This window comes from Biomphalaria glabrata, chromosome 15 (genome assembly GCF_947242115.1).
Source record: "Biomphalaria glabrata chromosome 15, xgBioGlab47.1, whole genome shotgun sequence".
NCBI lineage: Eukaryota > Metazoa > Mollusca > Gastropoda > Planorbidae > Biomphalaria > Biomphalaria glabrata.
In genome coordinates, this window is record NC_074725.1 from 22751641 (window position 1) to 22769839 (window position 18199).

General features: G+C 35.3%; 1 protein-coding gene across 3 annotated transcripts in view; it reads left to right on the plus strand.

Moving 5' to 3' along the window:
- Positions 1-6796: 6796 nt before the first annotated feature.
- LOC106066484 (tyrosine-protein kinase SRK2-like) overlaps positions 6797-18199 on the plus strand; it is a 41669-nt gene continuing 30266 nt past the window's right edge. The window contains exons 1-2 of one of the 3 annotated variants that reach the window (XM_056013189.1): positions 6845-6955; positions 8473-8530. The gene's annotated coding sequence lies outside the window, so the exon portion shown is untranslated. Of the gene's footprint in view, positions 6956-8472; positions 8531-16613; positions 16730-18199 lie in introns of those variants that run through there. The other 2 variants (XM_013225528.2, XM_056013188.1) reach the window with 2 other exon arrangements.

Genomic DNA, 18199 nt, shown 5'->3' on the forward strand with positions numbered 1-18199 from the left:
AATCTAGTAAGATAGCATCTATTTGTTCACTATAATCTAAACCTTTTGAAAAATCATCAATTAGTCCATTATTTGTGTTTCACATGATCTATATTTCCTAAAGCCATGTTGGTATGGAGTAAGGACATTATGTTTGTCTAAGTGGTTTATGATCAGTGGGGTAGCATCCATGGCGCGAAGGGGCTCAATGAACCCGGGCCCTCGACCATTAGGGGCCCACTGCGCTTGGGCCCATGACTCTTGACTTGTTGAGAACTTGGGGGTGACACCAAAGTGAAAAAAATAAATTCACTTTTGTAAAAACCGATAAAAAATAGAATGTAAAAAGCTCACTCAAAATTTCCTGAAAGTTGTACCAAAATTAATATGAACTCCAAAACCAGTGTTTGAAGCTTTAATGTAAGGATTTGCTTTGCATCAAATTGTAATGGTGGCTAGCCCTAACCGTGCGTTTAGGGTGACAATCGTTTCCATATCGTCCCATTTTTTTTTCTTGTTTGTTCATAAAACCATTGGTAGTATTACAGGAATGGAGGGGGGATTGGGATAGTTTGGTTAAGAAACAGGGATAGTCCTGATTGTTAGGGCTTTGAATAAGTGAGATGAAAGCCTGGGCATTGTTTATGGTCGGAACGTTGTCGCCCACACAGCAGTCCCCCCTCTCCGCGCAGCTGATGTGACCAAACGAACGGAATATCCGATACAGTTTGGGATCAGTAGCGCCGCAGGCTCTGCCAGGCTGTAGCACGGTGTGCCACTATCTGACTAAGGGTCACCAGCTCCTGATTTTTCCTCAGGGTTGTCTCCCGAAGCCTTTCCCGCGTTTGGGTATAGCCGCAAGGCAGCGGAGGTTTGGATTCAGAGTTTTCCTTCTCCTAGATGGGTAGCCGACCAAGGCTAACGAGCCCCTCCTGCCCGAAGCTTACTGGTTTAGGCGCCAGTTGCTCGCCTTTGCCCCTTCTCCTGTCTGTGGTAACGGTTCGCCAGGCTCAGTAACTGAACCACTCGTGAAGGCCAGAAGTTGGACTGGTTGTCAGAGGCTATTTGAGACGCATGCCATTGGAAGCATTTTATAGGTAATGATGGGCTTAAGACCATTACCACTTCCGGCGTTAACAACTTTGTGGAACCAGTCCTTATTTGTAACTAATTAAAATTTCGATACAGCTGCAAATTATTCAATTTTCTCAAAGCTCAATATTTTTCTATTTTGTTTTGTATTTAAAATATGTCAAATCAACTTTTCTCATTAATCTGTTTAGTATTTTCCCATCTTAGCGTTCAGGCTGTTCCGTCAGCTGGTAAACGTACCAATAAAATCATTAACTAAGAACAACTTTGGTTCTTCGCTCTTTGTAATGAACGTGAAAATCTGATCTTGTTTTGTCCACTCGCTAATGCTCCTATAACTGCGACTATGACTTTATAATTGATGAACTCCAGCTGGTATATTACAATGAACAGTGTATTTGATCATGAACTATATACAACTATATACAACTTCTCAATAACCTTGACTGCTCAATAGTATTATATGCTCGTATATCTGCGACAATGAATTTATAATTGATGAACTACAGCGGGTATATTACATTGAACAGTGTAAATGATCAGGAATTATATACAACTTCTCAATAACCTTGACTGCTCAACGTGGATGCGTTAACCTGTTTGTCTTGTGTGCTATTGTAAGTGAAAGTATAATCTGGTAGTATGACCAAAAAAAAATTTAGTCTGACATAAAAAAATTAGTCTGACAAAAAAAAATAGTCTGACATATAGAAAAATTAGTCTGACATAAAAAAATTAGTCTGACATAAAGAAACATTAGTCTGACATAAAAAAAATAGTCTGACATAAAGAAACATTAGTCTGACATAAAAAAAATTAGTCTGACATAAAGAAAAATTAGTCTGACATAAAGAAAAATTAGTCTGACATAAAGAAAAACAACTATTGAATGCGAAGAAGTTTACATTGTGAAATAGTGTAAGACATTCAATCAAGACGGATGCGTCCTCGAAAGTCTTCATCGCATTGTTTTGTTGTCTTCTGTATTGTATACAAAATGTTAATGTAATCATTGTATCATAATAAAAAGGAGATGAAATCTAAACAAAATAAAAATGACATTAAATATTTAGCAAGCCAAAGAAACATCAGAGTGTTAACATAGGAATCGTTAAATTTGAATAGGTTTGTGCTATAGCCATGAATGAGGAAACTTGGGGAGCAGGTTTATAACAAGATCTAGAAGATAGACAGGTAACTAAATGTATCATGGAATAGTGCCATGCTGGTAAGTCTGTAGTTTCCTGGGTTAGATTTTTCGCCTTTTTTAAATATGGGGGGGGGGGTGACATTAGCTTCTTTCCAGTCCCTTGGTACTCTGCCCTGGTTAAGAGATGCCTGAAAAAGTATTTTGAACACTGGTGCTAGCTCATTGCTTAGTTCTTTGAGTAATCTAGCTGGAATTCCATCAGGTCCAGATGCTTTATTCGGTTTGATGTTTGCTAATAGTTTTTGGATTCCCTTTTCTTGTACTTCTATATCTCCTATGTTGTCTACTTGGTTCAAATGAAGTAATATTTCTTTGTCTCCTGGGCTGAGAATGCTGATGCAAAGTATTTATTTAGGATATCTTTGGTTTCATTTTCATTTTATGTTCAGTTATCTTCTCCTTTTAATGGCGCTATGCCTGTTGTTTCCATTATCTTAGACTTAATGTATGACCATAGGTTTTTGTTGTTATCTTTGTTTATGTATTCACTCTGCAGCTGTCTGCTTACTTTTTGAGTTAGGTGTTAATTTTATTTATTTTTTATAAATTTCTGCCCTAGTTTCTATAAATTTTCTACATACGTTGTCCTTCTGTTTGTAAGGATTCTTTAATCTATTATTAAACCAGCATTTATTTATTTATTTTGTGCAAAGGTATTTAGTTGGTATATGATTTTCTATAATGTTTTAAGATAGTTTTTAATGAAATTCCATAGGTCATCGACTGGTTGGTTAATGTCTTTTTCTGATAACAATGTTTGTTGAAAGTTTAACGCAGCTTGGTGTAGTTATGTTGCATTTATTCCAGGGGATTGATTTTCTTTTGGGTTTTGTATTGGCAATCGTACTGCTTTTATCTGTCTATTTTAATGATATCACGGTCTGATAGACCAGGCATGATAGATGCCTATTATACCATGTAAAACAATTTTTTTAGCCTTCTTTAAGTCATCGCCAGCAGTTGAATCTTCCTGTTTCTCAAAAAAATAAATCAGAATTGTGTTTAAGAGCTTAACAAAAGGAGCAATAACAAACCCCTTTCGAAATCCAGCGAACTTTAGTCTACAACAAGAGTCTAGCATCATTTTCATTATTTGTTTCACAAAACTGTTGAAAGATGAGATTATTTTCGGCATGGGTTTGTATTTTATTTACAATTTTATAATTAGATTCAAATAGAAATGACATTGCGGGCTAAACTTTTCTTGTGTATAACTCACAAGGTGAATAGTGTATAGAGCTGTTCTTCATTCTATATTAGGGGCCTACTTATAAAGTCATTGTAGCGTCCAACCACTGATGATTCCTATAAGTGCTAGTGCTATTAGAGCATGGAATGGGTTGCCTGAGCTAGCCAGGAAAACCAGTGACTTGGCAGAATTTAAGTCATTGGTTAATATGCATGACTAAATGCATGACGCGTAGGACGTAATCATCTTCTTTTTTTGAAGTTACGTCTGTATTATATAAGATAAGATAAGATAAGTCGTCATAAATTACATAACTTCATAACAGTTTTGGAAATATATTTCATCACTAACAAAAAAAAGTCTTTTTTGTGTGAACATATATTTAAAAAAAAATGTAATGTTAGTTTTAATCAATTTTCAAACAATATCATTTTTAAAAAAAGCTATGCATTTTTCTAAGAGGCCACTAAAACATATCCTGTTTTCCCCTTTTTTTAAAAAATATTGTTTTAATAGTAGTTTCTTTATAATTGTATGAATATTCTTAAATTATTTTTTGGATATTGCTATATGTTCGTGAAACCGACTTTGTTTCATAACCTCATCTGAAAATGCCGTCATTTAAAGTGGAACATACTTTTTATCTAGTGCAATTCTCTAAAACTCTTAGTAATATTCCATTACATACCAGTGCGTTTTCGTAACAATACCTTATCAATGTTGTTTTTTTAGTTTAAATTATTCCACTTAAATGTTAGCTTTAACTTTTTTTTTCAATTGACATTTACATATCAATATATTGTTTTAACTCTGCCATGCGCACCGCCATCCAGCCTAGTACAGAGGTGCGGACTGTTATAGAATAGACTGGAAAGGATGTCAACATTAGAAGAGGAGAACGATTTCCGCCCAAGTAGAGAGCCAATATGGAGAGATTGTGCCTAAGATAGATGTTGTTTTGTGTACCTGTGATGTCGTGTAAATAAACGTGTAGGTCTTGTTGAGTTGCCTCACTTAAGTTGATAGCCTACAATATTAACATATGTAGATAAAATAAACTATAATCTAATAGGCACTTTAGTTACTTTGTTTATGAAATTTTAAATGTTTATGCGCGAAAGATCTAAGGACAATAGATACCCTTGAATTACAGCAAAAGAGTTAGAATTTAACAATAGAAAATGATATTCCCGAACTCAATTTCTTAAATTAGCTGCAAGCTAACTATTATTTGTCTGTATTTAGTTTGCCAGCTTTAATTTTGAAGAATTTTAAAATGTGTTTTGTTTCAGTGCACCTTTAGTTTCTTCTATCTCCCTTTATACCAAGCGCCCCCTTACCGCCACCTTTGTGCCCAACGCCCCCCCCCCCCACCTTTGTGCCCAACGCCCCCCCCCCCCCACCGCCCCTTTGGCTCCCAGCGCTCCCCCGTTGAATACCACTGTTTTAGACACATGCAGATCTAGGTATTGTAAAAGACTGAATAATTTATTTCAAAATAAAATGCTGCACATATTAGAATGACTGGTTGTTGAGCGTCTCGCTAATGACACACAAGTCCTGGGTTCGAACCCCATTCTAAACAATTTTTCTCATGGAGAAATGAAATATAGATGTTTAATGTTTTCTCGGAGGTTCAGCGAGGGCCGATTTAAATTATTCTGACAGCGGATTCAAGCGGTGGTTGATTTTGAAACCAATACGATGCCAATGCCCACTCATTCACATCGTATGACCTCAAAACCATCCATTCTTATTTTTGTTTGTTTGTTGTTTTTTTTTTTGTTATTTTCTAGCGTGGTTGATTTTGAAACCAATACGATGCAATGCCAACTCATTCACATGGTATGACCTCAAAACCATCCACTAGAAGTTTGTTTGTTTTTCTTTTCTAGCGGTGGTTGATTTTGAAACCAATACGATGCAATGCCCACTTATTCACATCGTATGACCTCAAAACCATCCATTCGAAGTTTGTTTGTTTGAAAGTCTAACATACAAGATTACCAAAGAGAGTTTGTGTTTTCTGTCAAGAACTTGATCCCAGCTTTTGATGGCTAGAGTTATTCTCATTACTTCAACTAATATATAATGTATAAACGTTATAACAGTGATCCCAGCTTTTGATGGCTACAGTCATTCTCATTACTTCAACTAATATATAATGTATAAACGTTATAACAGTGATGCCGATAACGTAAAGAACACAATAGTCAATAATAATATCAATTATTATCTCCGACTCCGGACACAAACTAAGTTTAACTTGTATTTGAAATTGATATATTGATCTAGAACTAGGCGTTAACCACCAACATTGACAATAATTAAAAAGAAGTAAGATGTTTATTAATATATCAAGTGGCCTACGTTTCATACTATAATATGTAAAAAAAAATATACAGTAATAATAATATTATAAAGTGTTCTATTTAACCTATGCGATTTCAGAACTAGAATATTGTAATTCCTGAGACATTAATACTTGGCTACGATGGGCTTTCTCTGTCTGTCTGTCTCTCTCCTGCACGGATCCTGGAGCCTCACGTCACATACTGCTCAGTAGCCTACGAGATAATTGAAATTGTCATAAACATAGAACTTGTCCAATATTTTTGACAATCATTTTTACAGAAGTAACCATCGATTAATGTAGGCAATTAGCTAAACGGGAACTTTTTTGGGGAGCCGAGGAGGGGATGTAATACTAAGCTGGCCACACCAGGTGACACCCTCCCTAGTGACGCCACTGCGACCTTCGAAACGGTAGTCCGAAATCGAAACTTAAAAGTGTTGTAGTGTGCCCTTTCAACTGAAAGGCCACCTTTTTTTTTTTTAATGGCATGTCATAGAGTCTCTTTAAGAATAGGCCATTTACAAATAGGCAAACACTTCACATTTTATAAAAAATTACCTTTTTCACAAAGAAAAACAACAAAATCATTAAGACGACTAACAGGTACGTCTGTTACTGGATTTGAACCCAAAACCATCATGTCATTAGTACAAATGCTAACCATTGTGCAACGACCAGACCAAGAAAAATGTAGGTCTTTCACTAAGTACTTGAAGCACCCTTATCATTAAGTCCTTACTTATGTGTGGCGGTGTTGATAGTACCTTCCACACTAAACACTTCATTCACAAAATCTCAGTCGTACTATTTACAGACAATATCCGCTATGGCGCCTGAGCTCGGTCGTGTTTAGCTGATTTTTTTTTCTTTTTCTACGCAGTTACAACATCCTTCTCTTGGCCAAGCTACTGACAACAAATTTTATCAATGAAAAGCGAGCTTGGTGTTTTTAGCGGGAATGCGGCGGATGTAGTGACGTCACGAGGGGAAATCCTTCAAGTATTAAGTGACCTTGACCTGTGCATATTTCCACTCAAACACGAAGTGTGCTACAAGTCGCCTTAGTCGGTTACGATGTAGTTTCGGACCTTTGTTATTTATGAATCATGCCATGACTGGCTCTAAGGAGGTAAGGATTTTGTTCTATAAAGCAATGTTTAGACATAGCTTTGTCAATAAATTATAGATGTACACAATGTTTAGCTTTTAATACATTTCAGAAATCTAGATAGACTAGTCTAGGCTTAGCGATTTTTTTTGTGCACCAGACAAGGGAGAATGTATACGTCTGCCCAAAACAACATGGCGGCTGCCGCCACTTCCTGTCATGTTTAAAGCAATTGACCGAGAATTTAAAATGCCACAGAAATAGATTAATTAAATAGATCTATACTAGACTAGTAGACTCTAGAATATAGGCATTATTTTATTTGACTCTAGATCTAGTCTTTGTCTAGATTATAGATCTAGAACTAGATATAGATCTAGATCTATTCTAGTCTTGATGTTAATGAGTGTGTGAAGTCAGTGTAGAGTGTAGACTGTATGAACTGTATGTATTCGTAGTCACAGTGTAGTCTGAGTTGAGTCTGACTCTTGACTTGAGTAAAGACTTGAGTCTTGACTAAGTCACAGTAAGTGTCTTTCTTGAGTTGAGTCTGAGAGTTGCGAGTGAGAGTACTGACACAGCAGTGACAGTCTGACTAGCTAGCTAGTGGCTAGATCTATAATTTACTATTTTGTCACTACACACACACTAGACACTAGACTAGACTGGAGCCTACTTACTAGATCTATTCTAGATTCTAGATTTAACTACTTTAACTAGATCTAGATCTACAATCTACATCTAATTTAGATATCTAGATCCTGACCTAGTATGTCTATGTCTACATATTACAAATCTAAAGACAGTATAGATATAGATTAGAATAGACTAGGTGGAGTGAGCCCAGAACAGCGACACACTCACAGTGTCAATGATTTAGATCTAGATCTAGTCACTTTTACAATGAACACTACTAAACTTGAAACACACTAGGCCAAGATTGGCCAAGATATCTAATCTCTAGATTGTGCTAACACTGAGATATCTATATAGTCCTATGGTCCTACACAGAAAAGGCTAAAAGAAAATAAAAAAAAATACACATGGCGACATGGGATTAGTGATTTAGTCATGATAAGAAGCTCTTAGTTCTAGAATCTAGATATTAAATTAAAGTTACACAGTAATTCTAGGTCTAGTCTTCTGGTAAAGAAGACTAGATCAGTATCTCACTAGCTATATCTGAGTGTTATAGTAAAGTAAACTAGATCAGTAAGTCACTAGCTAGATCTGAGTGCTTCTCCAATCCCAGTACTCGACCACCGGTGGACAATGGTTATGCCTGCCCTGGATGTGGTGAAATATGTTGGTCACAGCTGGGGCCGTGTAGCCTGGGGAAATACTGCACTCCTCATTAATCTTCGGACCTCAATTACTTAGTACTGGTATTAAATTCAAAAAGTGTCACATTGGGCTAAAAGTTAAATTTGAAATTTTTTCCTTCATTCAAGTGTATTCACATCTTAAGCCATTGTACTTTTAAACCTTAAGAATTTATCAATAGAAAATGAATTGGAATGTAACACACATTTCCACAGCAGTATTGGCTAAGGGTGTACCCATTGTTGCATTTCAAGGGACATCATTGATGTACAAGTAACTGTTAAATTGTTTTGTTGTTGTTTTTTTAGCATAACTTTAATGTTTTATCACATTTTTGTATTAACCTGTTAGAAAAAATTTAAGTTTTTGAGCAGTTAAGTTACCTTTGGGCTCAGTTTAAAAAATGGTTCACTAGCACTACTTATTAAAAATTTTATAATAAGAATATAGAATTTGTTATTCTTGCATTATAACTTAATATATAGGCTGTTATTGGCTGCAATATCTCAATAATAATTTTAACATCTATTATAACATGACTATTATATCACAAGATGTTGAGGGTGTTATAAAGGGACACCAATTTTAAATATATAGCTTTTTTTCTATTCATGCTGAAATACAACTTTTTTTTTAGTTTTCTGTGGTGTCTGAAGTGCAACGATTAAAAAATGTTTGAACATATACATACTTTAAAATTTTCTAATTTTTACTGGTACTTTACAGATGTGTTCACTGCTTTTAGCTTGACATAACGAAATCTGATGTATTGAAAAACTTCTGATAAAGAGTGTCACTGTGTGTGTGTGTGTGTGTTAAAAAAAAGAGAAGAAATATGTAGAAGATATTTTTAGCTCACAATATTATTCTGTCTGAAAAAAAAACAACAACAAACTTCTTGTCTATTTTGGTAAAAAAAAATAAATATTGGCCCTGTTAATTCAGAAAAAAAAATTGTCTAAAGTGTTAATGTTTTCTAATCATGGTTTGTCACATAGTCATTGAATATACATCAGTTATGATTGTAGTGATTTAAGTAACACAATAATATATAATCTGCTTAGTTGTTTGATTAGACTGATTTTGAATCCCTATATAGACTAGACATTTTTATTGAGATTTGTCCACAAAGGAGAAGGGACCAGAGCACACTGATCATTCTGTAAAAACAATGAAGACAACAATAAAGTGATAATAACAAATACTTTCTTTTTCATGCCAATGTAACTCTTACCTTATCCATATACCTGGTATACATCAAAATCTAATGATGCACAAAGTTTAAAAGTAAAGAAGCCAAAGTTATTTTTAGTTTACTCAGTTAAATGGTTATATAAAACATTGTGAAATTAAATCAGTAGCTTTATTTTTTTTTTTTTATATAATGATATTTTTACTTTGTTTTATTATACTTAACAATTATTTAACTTATTATTATACAACAGGATCATAATTATAATTTAACAAGTACTGCAGGCTGAAAAGTTTCATGTGCCACTTAGTACATTCTGTTTTTACTGTGTTTTGGCACATTTTATTAAGATTGAGTTGCTAATATATTGAAGATTTGCATGCAACGAACTCCAAAGACCATAGCTACAGTTGATTTATGAAATGAAGTGGTTTCTTTGTTCTCACTGTTATCATTATGAACGAGGAGTAAAAATGCGTTAACAATAATGACAATAAAATCGGATAAATACTTATGAAGTAATACCCCCTCCCACACACACTATTCCTTCATTTTAGGTAGGGGGAATAATCCTTGAGGGATTATGGGCACGACATGGCATAAATTGTGCCCAAAAAAAAATATCCTTCATTTTATTAATTTGTCACACATATTCTAGTCCTATATATGTTTTAGTGGAGATCAGGTGTCTTGTTCCCCCCCCCCCTTTTTTTAACCGCATGTTTCGATGCCTCGATTCGTTACTCAACGCTCCTTCGTATTTATTTTACTTTTTCCCTTTGAATAAAGTGTCTTGTTAAAAGTTTGTTTTCATTTTGTTGAAAGTATACTGCAAAGAGACGATTGGATGGTACATCTTATCAGTAGGTCTACACTCCTCTAACTGCCCTCATTCACCCTAATAAACATTGGGACACAATATCAACAAGTTTACTCTTTCTCTCTTCCAGTCATCACTTTTTTCCTATGTAGACACACCACTGACACTATCAGTTACTTGCCCTTGTTAACCTCGCCAACCCGCCCCTACCACTGTTTCGTAGATGTGCATATATGTATTTTTTCCCCTTCTATTTGCATTCCACTGTCCTAGAGTTACACCAGTGCACCATTAACGCGGCAAGCTGCAAGTGTTCGTTGACGTTCAACTGTCAGGAATGGCGTGCCTTGATCCTATGTTTGTGTGTGTTTGCGTTTTGTACACTTTTTATATGTAAGGGCTCGACTTACTCCTATTCCCGGATTGCGTCCACCTAAACTTGCTAATCAGTGATTCGAACCAAAGATATTCGGTTCTTCTTCTACTTTAGTAATTTTTCAGTGCCGAAGGCTTGCATATTCCGAAGAGCAATTTATCGTATAATTAATTGCTTCCGTTACCAAACTGGTAGCTAGCAAAAATACTTTCAAATGGGTGACTAAGTTATCGCAACTTTTGTCCCGGAGAATTAGAAATAAATTCTTTTCATCGCGATGTCTAGATCTGGACAAACAAAAAATCTAGTTCTTGCAAACAGCTAAATCTATTGACAAGAGGTAATGGGCAGGAATGAAGGAATACTACATGAGAGAAGCGAATTATTGAATTGCATTATGAACGACGCAACCCCCTCGTTTTTTTTTTCTTTTTTATCGATTCGTTTTATATTTTTTTTGTTTCTGTTGTGAAATTTCTGGTACTTTAATTTAGAAAAGAAAACTTAACTATTCTTTTGTTCAACAATAAATTCAAAAATACTGAAAATAATATATGACCCCTTGAATAATTAAAGAACAAAAAGTAGATCAGCTGTTCATAGTGACGTCTACCATTTCACGCACCAGCTCTTACAGATAATAGTAGCCAGTGTGTATGGTACACGAGTCAAACTACTGTGGTATGTGTGTTTGTGTGGAGACTAGTTTTACTATGACCCTTCGTGCACCTCCGTACACACGAGAACCCCATAATTTTCCTCACGCGAAGACACGTGTTGAATGATTCAATTAAATAGAGCACCTATGTATGGGGGAAAAATTAAGATCTTCACATTGTTGTATAGTCAACTAGTTTCATGGGGGCCACTCCACCCTCCCCCCTTTCCCCTTTTTAAAATTTGCTTGCATATTAGCCCTAACGTTGTAATTATTCCATTCATTGACTTGGTTCAATTAGTCTTACACCTTTCTCCCCACCACCCCCATACTTCTTTACGTTATTTTCATATTTATTTCTTTTCTACTAAATTTACTTGTTCCTGGCTCGTGGCCAAATCACTTCATACTTTTTTTTTGGTTACATAAGAGCTGTTTCAGTGTCGACTGTGGTCAATAGTTGGAATATTGTGCACTATTTATCTTATGTTGGCTCTAATGTAGTATATTGGGATAGTTTAAACAGTTTCTCTTAGAGCTATGTACATTCACTTTTCATTTAATTATAACCGCGTGGTAGTCACTTAGAACTTAGCAGCTAATCATGAGCTTTGTATTGCTTACACTTTACACGGTATTTAATTTTCGTGAGCTAGCTTCATCTTTCTTGCAGCAAAATCTATTAATCTAATACAAAATCTAAAATATATACCTGACGGCTATACCCGGCAATTTGATCTTCATAATAAGGAAAGGATGGATTTTGTTGGCCCAAACAAATGGAAATTCAGTTTTAAAGTTGTCCACCTCAGCATTACTACTACAACAATAAAAAAAAATAGATGCAAACACAAACAGCAAGGACTCTGAACCACCGCTTGATGTTGTCTGGATTGGGCTCTTGTGTACTTCTCGGTGACAACGAAATGATCTTGAAACAGTCTAACTAAAAGTGGAATAAAGGAGTTTTTACATCTCTCTGTTCTGGCCAAAATTAAGAAGACACGACCACTTCGTCCAGATCTGATGTAACTGTGGTGTAATGGGTGCATATTGTTTTTACGGATTTTATATGTTTTGTAAATGCGTCTTCCGTGAAAAAGCTCTATAAAAGATAGTAGCTTTGTTTTAGTGCTATAATAATATATAATATAGTATGAGATGCTTTTTAAATTAGTCTATTTAATTGATGGGAATGTGGTGGCTGAGTAGTAAAGCGCTTGACTTCCGAACCGAGGGTTTTCGGGCTCAAATCTCGATGAAAACTGGGATTTTGAGGACGCCCCTAAGTCCACCAAGCTCTAGTGGGTACCTGAACAGTTAAGGAAAGTTAAGGTCTGAAAGGGGTACCAGTACTTTACTTTTTTTAAATTATTTTTTTAATCGATGTCTTTGTGCCATTAAAGTATTACCATACTAGCAGGTACTATTGTTTTGTCAATTTTTTTTTTCCATAATTCCTAAAGATAGTGCTCTTTCCATGTTATCTTGTTATTTATAGTTGTGCCTAGGTATTGCCATTCGCGCTCCGTCTTTTTGTTTGTTTGTTAATGTGCGTGTCACGACTGTGGAGTTGTGCTAAAATATTGTTTTTTTAAATTAATACAATGAAATCCATTAAAGCTACTGACATCAAACTTTTTTTTAAAATCTTGTTTTCCAGAAACAAGTTTAAAATTATTATCCCATCTATTTTGTCTTGTTTTCTCTTTAAGTGTGTCGACTGTGTGTTTCTGTATTGTGTAACTACAATTTAACACATATACTCGACAAGGATAGATTTCTCCCTAGCTTTGATATAGTTTTTTCTTTGCGACTTTTCATTTTCTTAACTCTTAAAAGAAAAATAAATAAACACGCGTTTTCTGACTGTAGAGGTGTTTGTGTGTGTGTGTTTGTGGTATTGGAATGGTTTAGATCTACTACTTCGTTTCTTTGATTTTTGTTAACGCTGATTGCTAGTACACTGCGGTTGGTGTGGAGGGATGGGCAAATAGTGAGGTAGAACTAGTTGGTTTGGGTAAACCGCACAGATCACATCTGAGTGTTCCACTTCCTGTTGTTACTGTCTGCTTAATTCTGACACTGGCATTTGACGTATTTCTCCAGCATACTTTCATAACATCTAGACGTGGAGTCCAGTAGAAAATTCTGCTGGCTCTGTATTTACACAAAAAGACCCGAATGTGATTTGTGTGTGTGTGTGTGCTCCAACATTATGGATCAGTTATTACATAAATTTTTTTTTTAAAGGGCTAATTCATTTGTGGTTTTTCCTTATTAATGCTTAAAATGAAAACTTTAGACTTTCTGAAACGTGTTGTCAATATTTTTTTTTTGTATTGTTTAAGATACATTTCTTCATCCGTTTTAATAGAGGGAAGTTTTTTTTTTTGTTCAATGAAATTGTAGATTTTTTTATTCTTCTTTCTCCCCCAGCGTTTTTTCCCCCTCACTTTTTTTTTTTTTAAATTGCCGGCTGACCCGTAGAATGACTGCGAAGAGGGAGGGACTGGTGATTGCTCTTCGGACAGGGTGATGGGAGGAAGCTGCTGTTGGTGATGGGAAAATGAGAAACAAGAGGGGGAAGAGATGTAACAGTTTCCTGCACACCAATTTCGTTCTTCTATAATGGTTTCCGGTTGTTCTTTTAATTTTAGCCCATATGGTTTCCTTCCTGTCCAGGTGTATGTGTTTAGTAGTAGTCAACACGCTCACTAAAGGGCACGCTAAGATTGGACTGCAGTGCGTAGTCTAGATAGTGGAAACATTACTTTATTTGTTGTACTTTGTGTTTCCACTTGACTAATTACAGACTTTGTGTAATTTTGTTGCAGTTCTAAGGACACTCAAATATTTCCAGTGTTCCAGTCGTGGTTTTGTTTTGTCTTATAAATGAATCCTAAAACTGTTTGCCTTATGTTATATTATACTGAAAAGCGTGCAGAGTTTTAAAAAAAATTCTTTAAAGCAAGTATTTTACTCAGGGAAGTCTGGCGATTTCTTTAGTATGTAATGCTAAGTCGCAGTAATAAACTTGATGCAAAATGGACTGTCTTTTGTGTAAAAGTATGATAATGCCGTGTACATTTCAGTATGTAGTGTACATTATATATAATTTGATTAAAGACGTTATTAAAGGCGTCAAGACGTTGAAATATTATTGCACTCAACTCTTGTTATTTACTTGGTGACCATTCATGGCCTTTCGGTCACCCCGTATGACTCGAGAAAGACACGCCTTACTTTTCACACGGCCCTTAAACATGAGCAGTCAACGCGTGTTGTTAGCAATAATCTGAAAATGTGCTGAACTGCAATTGAAAGGAAAATACATTATCATTTTAAGTTGGGCTCAGAAAAATGCATGCATTTACCTTGGTGTTATAATATACTAAAGAAATTGGAAGTTTGTAAACTTAAAAAAAAAATGAATAAAAACACACTATTGAAATAGAAACTAATGTCTATGTTGTTATCGCGTGATAGCTTTCCATTTCTTAGTGTTCTGCGCCCACGCTCCGAAAACTGGAAGGTCGTCGCAGCATCTGTAGTCATTTCTTTCTTAACCTTGCTGACCGTTGGTCCACCAGATGGTTCGGGGTGTGGTAGGAGGATTACTTTTCTCGTGAATTGTTTTGCACATAATCTATTTCTGAATACCCTTACTAATTGTTTTTTAATTTAGAAATTGGATGTAAATAAATACATAAAAGATAATTTGATTGTGCTTATTTTGTTGTTAAAACAAGATGTATTTCCTTTTAGGTCATTTCCAACACATAAGCATGTGACCTACGAATAACAAGGGTGTCATTGGCCAGCACTTTTCTTCAACTAATGTCTACTAATGTTTAGAGTTGGAATTCAAAATTCTAGTCTTCATCGGGATTCGAACCGGAGACCCCCCACCCCTTTCCCGGTTCTGAAACCAAGCACTTTACCACTTGGCCATCACGCCCCCCCCCCTCTCTCTATCGATGTGCTGATAATCAATTAATTGATAGTACCAGGTGACAAGTCTCGCTCGGTTGAATGAATTGTTTCCTGAGCTCATTTCGGAAACGTTCGTGTGTGTCTATTTATATGGACGAGAGCGGTGATTCCTACTGAAGGCATGAAAGAAAAACAAAAGTCAATTTTTATCGAAAATTAAATGTTACGATAATTAAACATTTTCAAGGTATATAACGTCGACCTTGAGTTTTCCCAATGTGGACAATGTTTTTTTTCCCCCTAAACTATATGCATATACCGGTACCTTGAAATTTTAAAGAAATCGTTAGAGCCGTTTTCGAAAAAAAATTTATATTATAAATGCACTTGGCCCTGACTGACTCATCACTAATTATTCCACTTGCGGTAGACGAAAAAACGAAAATTTCACCATTTAGGCCTACATTTGCAATCTTGTCTGTCATGTAGTCTATAGCCACCTTTTTCATCTACCCATTAAGCTGTGTACTCGAGTTAACACCTAGTTGAGTGCGTCAGACTCGAAGACAAGCCTTATTATTATCATATAGTATCAACTTGATCGGACAATGCGTGAGAGAGAAATAGCGTTAACAATTATTTAAGGAGACTAAACTCAACACATTTAGCCATATCTGTGAATACTGAAGTATTAGTTTCCCTTGTTGCTATTACCAAAATGAATTACAAGTAATTAATTGTCTAATTGTTTTTTTTATTGATTAGTGTCTTGTCATGATTCATATCAATGAATAATTGTGCGAAGTTTCAGCTTGATCCGAGAATGGGTGTGGGAGAAATAACGTGTACACACTTTTTACCAGACAGACAGAGTGAGTTGATATAAGCCCTGTAAAAAGAATATTGCTAAAATGCGAAAAGTTGTATTTATTACGAGAGCATTACGATTTGCAGGATGTGAAAAGTAAAAAAGGCCCAGGCCAAAAAATATCATACAGCATATCAAATATTTCGAACTAACTGAAAAGCAGAAGAATAGTCAGATAGTGAAAATATGACTATAAGACGGAGAGTTTGGGGTGGGCGAAAAGTGATACTCGGAACTTACGGGCCGAAAAGAAAGAAAAAGGGAGAGGGTCCTGGCAAAATACACTATAGCCTGCTTGGGACCAAATCAACGGGTGTATAGACGATGAGCAATGCTAGTGTATAAGAAGTGCTCGAATTAGAGTATGTCCTGTGAAAACATTTTTTTTTTGCGCTAGCAGTACATTGCACTAATCATTAATGTAACACACTTGTAATGTCAAGTAGGTTTTGTATTGTCAAGTAGGTTGTTGTGATGGTGGTTTGTCTGGCACTCGGCACTCTGTATGAAAGCGTGACTCAGTCTTGTCTAGTGCTCACTTTCTGTTTACATTACTGGATTAAAGTTGGTTTTCTAATAATACAGACACTTGTAATTTTTTATAGGAAATTCCATTTATAAAGTAGAGCAATGTTTATATTTGCATTGTTTATTTATGCACTATTAAATTATTGTTATAAAAAGCACACCTGCATGGCTTTGGTGTTAGACATGAGAAAATTGATCACAGTTATTGCGTTGAGAAAATTGATCACAGTTATTGCGTTGAAATATACTATTTTATTGCTCCAATGTTTATATTTTCTTTAAAGTGTTGAAAATACAAAAGGAAAGAAAGCTTACACTTTTTTTAGATTTTCCTGGCCGGTCGTTTACGACAATTAAGTTCCGACATGGTAATTGGAGTAATTATTGATGTTGAGAAACAGTTTAGAGTAGCAGTCTCGAAGGCTGAGGCTACATGGGGTTCTGACCGTCATAAGTACTATCCTGATGGCATAATTCGAATATACGTTGATGACTGGTTGTGACCATTACAATTGCACTTACAAGTAACAATACTTCAGCTTAAAATATTATGGAAAAAAAAGTTCAGATTATAAGCCCATTCCATGGATTATTTCTGTTTCTTGGAGCTGATTAATTTTTAGTATAGCCGCATTTAAAATCAACCTAAAAGAGGCCCTAATGCCTCCCTGGAGTTATAAAAACACGTCTGAGTGTATATTTCTTAATTAGCTAGTGATAAAACAAGCATAATGTACTTCACTTTTATTTTGCTACTTCAGTGAATTTGTAAAATGTCTGTTATTTTCATCCGAAACGTATTATAAAAAAAAAAAAATGTTTGGTCAACATTTAAAAAGACTCCGGTTTGGAGTCACTTGTCGCACTTCGAAAACACGCCACATGTATAGGTCATGTGTCACTAAGTAGAGTGTTCAACTTTCCATTGATAAATTTACGTCAATCTCTCCCCACCTCTCTGACGTTACCTCTGGCAATAATATGCTTATTTACAAATGTCAAGGTTGTATCTTTTTTTGATAGGCCAAACTGTCCCCCCACCCCCGGTCACTCGGTTTGGTAACATTGTGTCAATAGTAGCTTACTCAGCCAAATGTTTTTCTTAAGTAAGTTTACGTCAAAAGATTTTGTTAAATAGTATTTCTGTTTACGTATTTCGTTGTTCATTTTCAACTAATACTTAAATTTTTTTTTTAAATTAGTATTTACATTTGGAGTTGTCTAGTAATTAGTTTTATCATCAGAACTGGATGGGTGATAGCATTTTATAGCAAACACTAATTACTTAGTGGCTGAAAAATGTGTTATAACTACACACTACTAGGTCGAGAAAAATTCCATTCCACTAAATTGTAATCTTAAACCAAAATGAATCAAGCATTTGTTGTTAGCGACGAAATAAATCAATTGAAAACTTGGACATCGCTAAATTTAAGCCATTTCTCTATTCGTAATTATTTTAACAACATACAAACAGGTTTGAAAATGTTCGAAACACAAGATTTTATGGATCGTAAGTAGAGCATTTCATTTTCTACTACTATTTTTGTGTGTGTGTAAATCC